At 46.1% G+C, this 11,426-nt stretch overlaps 1 non-coding gene across 1 annotated transcript; it reads right to left on the bottom strand.

The window, feature by feature from the left end:
• Positions 1-1,245: 1,245 nt before the first annotated feature.
• LOC114810358 lies at positions 1,246-1,383 on the bottom strand. The gene has a single exon (XR_003758059.1). It is a non-coding gene; the product is annotated as a small nucleolar RNA SNORA7 (small nucleolar RNA).
• Between the last annotated feature and the right edge of the window lie 10,043 nt (positions 1,384-11,426).

The following is an 11,426-nucleotide window of genomic DNA, read 5'->3' as shown; positions in this document are numbered from 1 at the left end:
GGCATAGAGAAGTTAAGTGCCGACAAGTGGCAGAGCCAGGATTCAAACCCATGACCTCTGACTCCCAAGCCCGTGCTCTTTCCACTGAGCCACTGTCTGACTGCAGAAAAGGAGGGGAAAACTCCTCACTCTTAGCTTCAAAGCTCTCCATCGCCTTGTCTCCTCCTACCTCACCTCGCTACTCTCCTTCTTCAATTCGGGCCACATCCTTGGCTCTTCTAGTGCTAACCTTCCCCCGTATCTCAGGCTTGCCTGCCTGTCTATCCGCCGACCCCTTGGCCTACATCCTGCCTTTGGTCTGGAATGACCTCCCTCCTCAAATCTCACAATTACTCTCCCTCTTTCAAAGGCTTTCTGAAGGCACATCTCTTCCAAGAGACCTTCCCAAACTAGGCCCCTGCCCCTTTCCTTTTCTCCCACTCCCTTCTGTGTCACCCTGACTTGCTCCCTGGTTCTTCCCTGCTCCTGTCCCACAGCACTTATGTACAGAGCTGTCATTTATTTACTTGTATTGATGTCTCTCTCGCCCCTCTGGACTGTAAGCTTGTTGTGGGCAACCACTGTCCCTCTTTATTGTTGTATTGTACTTTCCCAAGTACCTACAGTGCTCTGCACACAGTAAGCACTTAATAAATATGATTTAATGAATGAATGAATATTATTAGGAGAAATGCACTTATCATAGTCTACCTGACTACTGCACCAGTCTCCTCACTGACCTCCCTTTTCCCTTCCTCCTGTCTCTCCCACTCCAGGGCATGCTTCGCTCTGCTTCCTGGATCGTTCTCCTAAAACCACATTCAGTTCATATTTTCTCACTCTTCAAAAACCTCCAGGAGTTCATTCATTCATTCAATCGCATTTATTGAGTGCTTACTGTTTGCAAAGCACTGTACAATATAATGATAAACAGACACATTCCCTGTCCACAGTGAGAGGCTGCCTATCCTCCTCCACATCTAACAGAAACTCCTTACCATCATCTTTAAGGGACCCAATCAGCTCTCCTCTCCAACCTTGTCTTATATTACGCCGTCGAGTTGTTTCCGACCCATAACTACTCCATGGACGCATCTCGCCCAGAAGGCCCCACCTCCATCTGCAATCTTTCTGGTAGTGTATCCATAGAGTTTTCTTGGTAAAAATATGGAAGTGATTTACCATCGCCGTCTACCACGCGGTACACTCGAGTCTCCACCCTCAACTCTCTCCCATGCCTCTGCTGTCCTGCACAGGTGAGTTTTGCCTTGCAGCAGATTGCCTTCCATTGGCTAGCCACTGCCCAAGCCAGGAATGGAATGGGTAGGCCTCTGCTTCACTCTCCCTCCCGTAACTGAGACTGGTAGAGTATTGGAAACTTTCCAGGTGCCATCTTCAGAGGGTTCTCCTACCTTACCTCACCGATTTCCTAACAAAACACAGCCCACACACTTTGTTCATCTTACGACAACCTATTCATCCGACCTCGATCTTAGCTATTTTGTCGCTGACACCTTTCCCATGTCCTGCCCCTGGCCTGGAACCCCCTTCCTCTCTCGCCACCCAAACCACCTTCAAAGCCCTACTAAAATCATATCTCCTCCAAGAGACCTTCCCTGATTAAGTCCTCATTTCTCCTACTCACCTTCCTGTTGTACTCTACTGAGCGATTAGTATAGCACTCTCCATGTGATAAACACTCAATAAATACAATTGATGGATTAATTGATTGATTGAAAGTGTATGTGTGCAGTTATGTAAGTATAAAAGTATAAAGGAAAAGAAAAGAAGAGAAAAAAGGAAAAGGAAAATAAATTATTTATATCTCTATATCTATGGACATAGATAGAGACATAACTATGGGGCTCACCACGTGAAATCTATTACTGTGCACACAGAAAGCAGTCAGTAAATACAACTGAATGAATGAATGAATGAACAGAAGATAAAGCAACATATATTTTGTTGCCAAAGTCAGTCTTCCCAAAAGCTAAATAAATTAAATAGAATAAAGGGTTAAAAGTTGAAAAACATTTGTGAAACTATAGTCATAAAACTATACCATATTTTCATTTATAAGCATTTAAACTATAGTGATTCTTCTCTTCCCTTAATAAACTATTCTTCCTCTAGACTGTAAGCTCATTATGGATAAGGAAAGTGCCTGCTAATTCTGTTGTATTATGCTCTCCCAAGTGCTTAGTACAGTGCTCTGCACACAGTAAGCACTCATTAAATACTAACTGATTATTCCACTAATGGTAAAAACACATGATAAATGTGATCTGTGCACAATTTATACCTCACAATTAACGGATCTCAAATTTGAGGGACTTTCAAAAATTTTGAAGGGAAAATTCTGGCCAAGTTAATATTATTATTATTGTTACTACTACTAATAATAATCATAACAATAATGGTACTGTTAAGCACTTATTATGTTCCAGGTACTGTACTTAACACTGGGGTGGTTACAAGAAAATTGGGTTGGACACAGTCCTGATCCCAAGTGGAGATCACAGTCTCAATCCCCATTTTCTAGATGAGGTAGCTGAGGCCCAGATAACTGAAATGACTTGCCCAAGGTCTCAGAGCAGACAAGTAGCAGAGGCGGGATTAGAAGCCATCACGTTTTGACTCCCAGGCCCGTGCTCTATCCACTCTGCCATGTTGCTTCTAGAATTGTGAGGCTGATTCTTGCTTGGGCACCTGCTGACTCCTCTCCTCCGTCAACGGGCCCTGAAGCGGCCTGCCACTCCTGCTTCCGGCAGATGCCGGGCCTGCCCTGAGTGAGGGGGAAAAAGTCTGATTTAGAGAGCGCCTCCCTCTCCACCGACCCTTACTCCCCTCTCATACTTCCCTTCCTCAGTCTGGTTTGACACCTTCTAAACTTCACCCTCTCATCTCCCTAGCATAACACACATGGATAATATAAATCAAGGCACGATCCTGGGGAGGGGAAAGAGAATAATAATAATAATTGTGCTATTTGTTAAATGCTTACTACATGCCAGGCACTGCACTAAGCATTGAGGTAGATGCCAGCAAATCGTTTTGGACAAATCCCTGCCCCACGTGGGACTCACAGTCTTAATCCCCATTTTACAGATGAAGTAACTGAGATGCAGAGAAGCGAAACGACTTGTCTAAGGTCACACAGCAGACTAGCGGCGGAGCCGGGATTAGAACCCATGACTTCTGGCTCCCAGGCCCGGGCTCTCTCCACTACACCATGCTGCTTCCCCCACTTCTGAACTCTTTGCCAATTTTCAGAACAAATATTTTAAGAAATAATAGAAGGAAATCTATCCGTTCTAGAGTTGCCAAGTTTTTCTTTTCTCAATCGGTATCAGTTATGGATTTTCTTTGGATCCAGACAGCAAGCACGTAGTACTGTGGGTTAGTTTTACTGGAGTTCTGCAGCTGTATTAGTAATAAAAAACCACAGAGAATGCGTGAAATGGGGCCAGGAGAAGTTGGTTCTGTATTCTTTGGGAGAGTCACTAACCATGCATTATCTTTTTGTAGAGTCTAACGTTCAGGCTGAATTCCTCGATTTTCTGTTTTTAAGGATCGAATGGTGTTTTTCTTTTCAGTTGATAGGCCCAGCCCTCATTTCCCTAAAAGAGAGATGCTCATTCATGGGGGAAAACGATGTCTTAAGAAATCACTGCAAAACACATTTTCTATGTAGAAAGTGGATTCCACACTTTTCCCGTCTTAAAGAAAGCAAACGGCCTAATGTATAAATACTTTTTGATGAATGGGGCTATTTGTTTACGACTATAGGAAACTCTGCAGTGCACAAACGATGCCAAAACGAAAGAATGCAGTCTAAATTAAGTCCACCGTTTAGCAGGATTATCTGATACCTGACATCCTTTTTTTTCCAAGAGAACTCGAGATTTATGGCAGCAGACCGGGGGCCTTCTGTAAGCAGCCCCCGCTCAAAATCTGTCACTTAGTTCCTTTGGAATTTGGCTCTGCCTGACTCCCTTCCTCCCTCTCCCCGCTCCCGGGACCTGGCTGGTCCTAAGTTTTTTTCCTATATCGCATAATGAGAGCAGTGTGTGATGTCTTCCCATTTCGGGCTTTATACGAGTCTGTTAGCACATGGCAGTTGGAAACCTGCTAGAGGGCAAATTCAACTGTAAATCTTGCAACAATCACAGCACCAAGTAGACGACTCTCGCGCAAAATCCGAACGATGCTCTCTGACAATGATATTCAACCCCTGCTCTGACTGAGAAGCAGCGTGGCTGAGTGGAAAAGGCACGGGCTTGGGAGTCAGAGGTTGTGGCTTCTAATCCCTGCCCTGCCACTTGTCTGCTGGGCAAACTTGGGCAAGCCACTTAACTTCTCTGGGCCTCAGTTCCCTCATCTGTAAAATGGAGATTAAGAGCCCCACTTGGGACAACTTGATTATCTTGCAACTGCGCCAGTGCTTAGAACAGTGCTTGGCACATAGAAAGCACTTAACTAACGTCATCATTATTATTATTATTTCCAGCAATCCTTAACATGAAAAGATAAGAATCTATGACATGCAAATGGGTACTTAAGCCAAAAATCCATGCTAAATTCAAGGTCCCCACCAGAGATTTTCAAAGGACCTATTTAGACCTACCAAATAATTACCGTGGGAGGAGATTTGTGTGCATTTATATATATTTGCCTATCTTTTCCATATCCAACAGAAACTTCTTTGCTTTAAGGAACACAATTCATTCATTCATTCATTCATTCATTCAATCGTATTTATTGAGCACTTGCAAGGCACAGTTCGGCAACAGAGACAATTCCTACCCAACAACGGGCTCACAGTCTAGAAGCGGGAGACAGACAACAAAACAAAACAAGTAGACAGGCATTTATTGAGCACTTACTATATGCGAACCACTGTACTTGGGAGAATTCATTATAACAATAAACAGACCTAGTCCCTGCCCACAACGAGCTTAGAATCAGCTCTCCCCTGGTTGAGCTTACCTGGTTGATTTCCAACTCCAACCTAGCCCGTGAGCTTTGCTCCTCTAATGCCAACCTACTCACTGTATCTTGATCATGTTATCCCACCATCGACCCCTTGGTTTCATCCACCCTCTGGGCTGGTAAGCCCTCCCACTTATTATCGACAGATCACCGTTTTCCCCATTCTCAGGGCTTTATTACAATCTCATCTCCTTCAAGTGTATTCCCGGATTGAGCCCTCATTTCCCCTATTCTGTCTCCCTTCCGCATCACCTATGCACTTGAATCTGTACCCTTTAATACAGCAATAGTATTTACTGAACTTAATTGTATTTCTTGAAGACTGCACAGTACTGCAGAGCACTGTACTAAGCGCTTGGGAGAGTACACAAGAGTTCCCTGCTGAAAATCACTACATCCTCCAAAGTGGCATGTTCTAATAATAATAATAATTATATTTGTTAAGCACTTACTATGTGCCAGGCTCTATACTAAGCACTGGGGTGGAGACAGGCAAATCGGGTTGGACTCAGTCCCTGTCCCACGTGGGGCTCCCTGTCACAATCCCCATTTTATAGATGAGGTAACTGAGGCACAGAGAAGTAAGAGACTTGCCCAGGGTCATGCAGCAGACAAATGGTGGTGTCCAGAATAGAGCCCGTGACCTTCTGACTCTCAGGCCCTTGCTCTACCAATTATACCATGCTCTTTTTCCAGTGGAAAGAGAATGGGCCTTGGAGTCAGAGGTGCTAGGTTTTAATCCTGACTCTGCCAGCTGCTTGCTGTGTGACCATGGGCAAGTCACAACTTCTCTGGGCCTCAGTTTTTGTGTTCTCCTTCCTACTTAGACTATAAGCCCCAAGTGGGACAGGGACTGTGTCCAAACTAATCAATCTATATCTACCCCAGTGCATAGAACAGTGTTTAACACTTACACTTAGTAAGTGTTTACTAACATTAACTGTAACTGTTAGTAAGCACATAACAAATGCCATTAAAAAATGAAAAAAACCCACATCACTTATGTCCATATCCATAATTTATTTATTTCTGTTAATGTCTATCTCCATCTCTAGATCACAGCGCTCAGTGGTCAGAGAAGGTATCTGCCAACTTTGTTATGATATACCTTCCCAAGTGCTTAGTACGATGCACTGCACAAGTAAGCTCTCAATTAATACCATTTATGGATTGATTAATTGATTGATGGATCGAGATACATTGTCTAGCTAGATTCTGCAGGCCTCATTGCTTATTACATCCATGGTCCCGGAGGGACAGGACTGGTGGAAATGAGAGAATATTGATGTGCGCCTCCAACTAACTCTACACTCAATTCCTTCACGTGGATTCCTGGATCCGATACGTTTGTGGCTGGATTGAGGCTTTGCCTCTGTTCACAACAGGAAACTCCATCTTCAAAGTTCTTTTTGTTTTGTTTTGTTCTTAATGGCATTTGCTAAGAGCTTACTAGGTGTCAGGCACTGTCCTATTCATAGGGGTGGATACAAGATAATCAGGTTGGACAGAGTCATTGTTCCACTCGGGGCTCACTCATTTATTCCTCTTTTTACAGATGAGGTAACTGAGGCACAGAGAAGTTGAGAGACTTGCCCCAGATCACACAGCAGACATGTGGTAGGGCTGGGATTAGAACTCAGGTTCTCTCACTCCCAGGTCCGCACTCTATCCTCTAGGCTACACTGCTTTGTTTGCAATTTTCTAGAGAAATCCCAAATCTTGTGATTTACTGATATTTTTTTCTCTACTTCTTTCCCCCACCCCGCCCCAAACTCCAGGGTTTACAGTGACTTTGATGGGGAGACCCAAAGAGCCAAGGAAGGGCAGAAGGGGACCAGGAGGACCATTAGAAAGTTTCCCTGGACCGCAGTGTGGCTTGGACAGTGAGAACGCTAGCCTGGACTCTGTTGAATGAAGCATTAAAATATAGGGTGAAATGAAATGGAAAAAGCAGAGTCAGCCAAACAACATTCACTGGAAAAAAGAACAAAAAAATCCAACTGCTTAACCAAACTCACCCATTTGAGTATTGCTGCTAAAGTCTTTCTGACTTGACCTGTAGCACAGACATGGCAAAACCAGGCAAAATCCAAACATTCTCATGCATTGCCTAAAGACTGTAAGTTGTAGACTTATATAAGTGTCTGTAGACGTAAGCTCCTTTTTTTTTAAGGGTATTTCTTAAGCACTTATTATGTGCCAGCATTGTATTATTGATTCATTCAATCAAATTTATTGAGCGCTTACTGTGTGCAGAGCACTGTACAAAGCACTTAGAATGCACAATTAGGCAACAGAGACAATCCCTGCCCAACAACGGTGCTGGGGTAGATGCAAGATAATCGGATTGGACAGAATCTCTGTCCCGCATGAGGCTCACAGTCTCTCACTCCCCATTTTACAGATGAGGTAGCTGAGGTGGAGAGAAGTGAAGTGACTCGCTCAAGGTCAAACAGCAGACAAGCAGCACAGTCGGGATTAGAACCCATGACCTCCTGACTCCCAGACCTGTGCTCTATCCTCTATGCCATGCTGCTTCTCTATGTGCTGAGCATTGTACTAGGAGCTGGGGAGAGAAGAATGCAACAGAGGTAGCAGGTAAGCAGCGTGGCTCAGTGGAAAGAGCCCGGGCTTGGGAATCAGAGGTCATGGGTTCTAATTCTGGCTCTGCTGCTTGTCAGATGTGTGATCTTGGGCAAGTCAGTTAACTTCTCTGGGCCTCAGTTACCCCATGTGTAAAATGGGGATGAAGACTGCAAGCCCTATGTGGGACAACCTGATTACCTTGCATCTATGCCAGCGCTTAGAACAGTGCTTGGCATATAGTAAGTGCTTAACAAATACCAACATTATTATTATTTTTATATATTCCCTGCCCACAATGAGCTTACACCCTGTCCTCCACCCTATGTCTCTCTCTCCCCTCCATGTCTCTCTCTCCCGCCTCCCACACCCGGGTTTCTCCTTCCCTCTTCCTTGCCAACTCCCCCTCCCCCTCCCTTCCTTCTTAAAGTTCTGTCCCTCTGGCCCCTTCCTTAAGATAGATTTGACAATGCTTCCGTCTCCTTTCAAACGCTTTCCTGTTTGCGTTCCCATTTCAATGAGCTTCCCATTGCTTGAACCCAAGCCAATTTTTCTTTAATTGTCTTATTATGGAGAGGGAATGGCTCCCGCTGCATAATCACAGGTGCAGGGCTCAGAACCGTCCAAGTTGGTGGTTCATTGATTCATTCATTTATTCATTCATTCGGGCATTTATCAAGCGCTTACTGTGTGCAGAGCACTGTTCTAAGCGCTTGGGAGAGTACTATACAACAATAAACAGACACATTCCCTGCTCACAATGAGCTTGCAGTCTAGAGGAGGGGGGGACAGACATCTCGATGTCCATCTGAGGGTATTCATGAAAGGAAGCGATCCTCCACCTGGGAACATTAATCAATTGATCAATCGATGCTCTTTACCGAGTAATTATTCATTCATTCAATTCAATAGTATTTATTGAGCGCTTACTATGTGCAGAGCACTGTACTAAGCACTTGGAATGAACGAGTCGGCAACAGATAGAGACGGTCCCTGCCGTTTGACGGGCTCACGGCCTAATCGGGGGAGACGGACAGACGAGAACAATGGCGATAAATAGAGTCGAGGGGAAGAACATCTCGTAAAAACAATGGCGACTAAATAGAATCGAGACGATATACATTTCATTAACAAAATAAATAAGGTAGTGAAAATATATACAGTTGAGTGGACGAGTACAGTGCTGAGGGGGTGGGAAGGGAGAGGGGGAGGAGCAGAGGGAAAGGGGGAAAAGAGGGTTTAGCTGCGGAGAGGTGAAGGGGGGGTGGTAGAGGGAGTAGAGGGAGAAGGAGAAGCAGAAGAGCTTGGAGAAGCAGCATGGCTCAGTGGAAAGAGCACGGGCTTTGGAGTCAGGGCTCATGAGTTCGAATCCCAGCTCTGCCACTTGTCGGCTGTGTGACTGTGGGCAAGTCACTTAACTTCTCTGTGCCTCAGTTCCCTCATCTGTAAAATGGGGATTAAGATTGTGAGCCCCACGTGGGACAACCTGATTCCCCTATGTCTACCCCAGCGCTTAGAACAGTGCTCGGCACATAGTAAGCGCTTAACAAATACCAACATTATTAGAAGGGGAGCTCAGTCTGGGAAGGCCTCTTGGAGGAGGTGAATTTTAAGTAGGGTTTTGAAGAGGGGAAAAGAATCAGTTTGGCGGAGGTGAGGAGGGAGGGCATTCCGGGACCACGGGAGGACGCGGCCCGGGGGTCGACGGCGGGATGGGCGAGACAGAGGGACGGTGAGGAGGTGGGCAGTGGAGGAGCGGAGTGTGCGGGGTGGGCGGTGGAAAGAGAGAAGGGAGAGGTAGGAAGGGGCGAGGTGATGGAGAGCCTCGAAGCCTAGAGTGAGGAGTTTTTGTTTGGAGCGGAGGTCGATAGGCAACCACTGGAGGTGTTTAAGAAGGGGAGTGACAGGCCCAGAGCGTTTCTGCGGGAAGATGAGCCAGGCAGTGGAGTGAAGAATAGACCGGAGCGGGGCGAGAGAGGAGGAAGGGAGGTCGGAGAGAAGGCTGACACAGTAGTCTAGCCGGGATATAACGAGAGCCCGTAGCGGTAAGGTAGCCGTTCGGGTGGAGAGGAAAGGGTGGATCTCGGCGATATCGTAAAGGTGAAACCGGCAGGTCTCGGTAACGGATAGGATGTGTGGGGTGAACGAGAGAGACGAGTCGAGGATGACACTGAGATCGCGGGCCCGAGAGACGGGAAGGACGGTCGTGCCCTCCACGGTGATAGAGAAGTCTGGGAGAGGACCGGGTTCGGGAGGGAATATGAGGAGCTCAGTCTCGCTCATGTTGAGTTTTAGGTGGCGGGCCGACATCCAGGTGGAGACGTCCCGGAGGCGGGAGGAGATGCGAGCCCGAAGGGAGGGGGAGAGGACAGGGGCGGAGATGTAGATCTGCGTGTCATCTGCGTAGAGATGGTAGTCGAAGCCGTGAGAGCGAATGAGTTCACCGAGGGAGTGAGTGTAAATGGAGAACAGAAGAGGGCCAAGAACTGATCCTTGAGGAACTCCGACAGTTAAAGGATGGGAGGGGGAGGAGGCACCGGCGAAGGAGACCGAGAATGACCGGCCACAGAGATAAGAGGAGAACCGGGAGAGGACGGAGTCCGTGAAGCCAAGGTGAGATAAGGTATGGAGGAGGAGGGGATGTTCGACAGTGTCAAAGGCAGCAGAGAGGTCAAGGAGGATCAGAATGAAATAGGAGTCATTGGATTTGGCAAGAAGGAGGCCATGGGTATGTGTAGAGCTCTGTACTAAGCATTTAGGTGAGTAAAACACAATACAATTAGCAGACACGTTCCCTGCCTACAGTGAGCTTACAGTCTAGATGAGAGACAGACGTTAGTATGAGTAAGTAATTTATGATATATAATTTAAAGATATTCATTCATTCAATAGTATTTATTGAGCACTTACTATGTGCAGAGCACGGTACTAAGCGCTTGGAATGTACAAGTCGGCAACAGATAGAGACAGTCCCTGCCCTTTGATGAGCTTACAGGCTAATCGGGTGAGACAGGCAGACATGAACAATGGCAATAAATACAGTCGAGGGGAAGAACATAGAGTCAAGGGGAAGATATGACCATAAGGGCTGTGGGGTTGGGGATGGGGCGATTGTCAAATGTCCAAAGGCACAGATCCAAGAGTAGAGATGACGCAGAAGGGAGAGCCAGCTGGGGGAAAGAGGGCTTAATTGGGGGAAGGCTTTTTGGAGGAGATGTCACCTTAATTAATCCTTTGGCTTCCACAGTCCATCTTTTTCCCAGTTTCTAGGTCCTACTCCACAATCCTCAGTTAATGCCAGGGGTCTTTTGGTGAGAATAAAGTAATGTCCCTCTTGCCCTGGCCAAGGCGGGATACATTTCCCAATCCTCAGCATCTATATCCACTAGTCGGTCAGTCATTCGTACTTATTGAGTGCTTACTATGTGCAGAGCACTGTACTAAGCGCTTGGGAGAGTACACTATATCAATAAACAGACACATTCCCCGCCCACAATGAGCTGACAGTCTAGAGGACCGTATGCTAAAAAAACCACTGGTGCCAGAGATGTCTAGAAGCAGGTTGGCCTAATGGAAAGAGCCCGGGCCTGGGAGTTGGAGGACTTGGGTTTTCATCCTGCTCTACCACTTGTCTACTGTGTGCCTTTGGGCAGGTCACTTCACTTCTCTGTGCCTCCGTTATTTCATCCGTAAAATGGGGACATAGACTGTGAGCTTTATGAAGGACAGGGACTGTGGCTTGTATCTTGTATTGATTATCTTAATGTTGATATTTGTTAAGCGCTTACTATGTGCAGAGCACTGTTCCGAGCACTGGGGTAGATATAGGGTAATCAGGTTGTCCCACACGAGGCTCACAGTCTTAATCCCCA

Source organism: Ornithorhynchus anatinus, chromosome 3, assembly GCF_004115215.2.
Source record: "Ornithorhynchus anatinus isolate Pmale09 chromosome 3, mOrnAna1.pri.v4, whole genome shotgun sequence".
NCBI classification, from domain to species: Eukaryota; Metazoa; Chordata; class Mammalia; order Monotremata; family Ornithorhynchidae; genus Ornithorhynchus; species Ornithorhynchus anatinus.
This window is presented reverse-complemented; position numbering and strand designations above follow the sequence as displayed.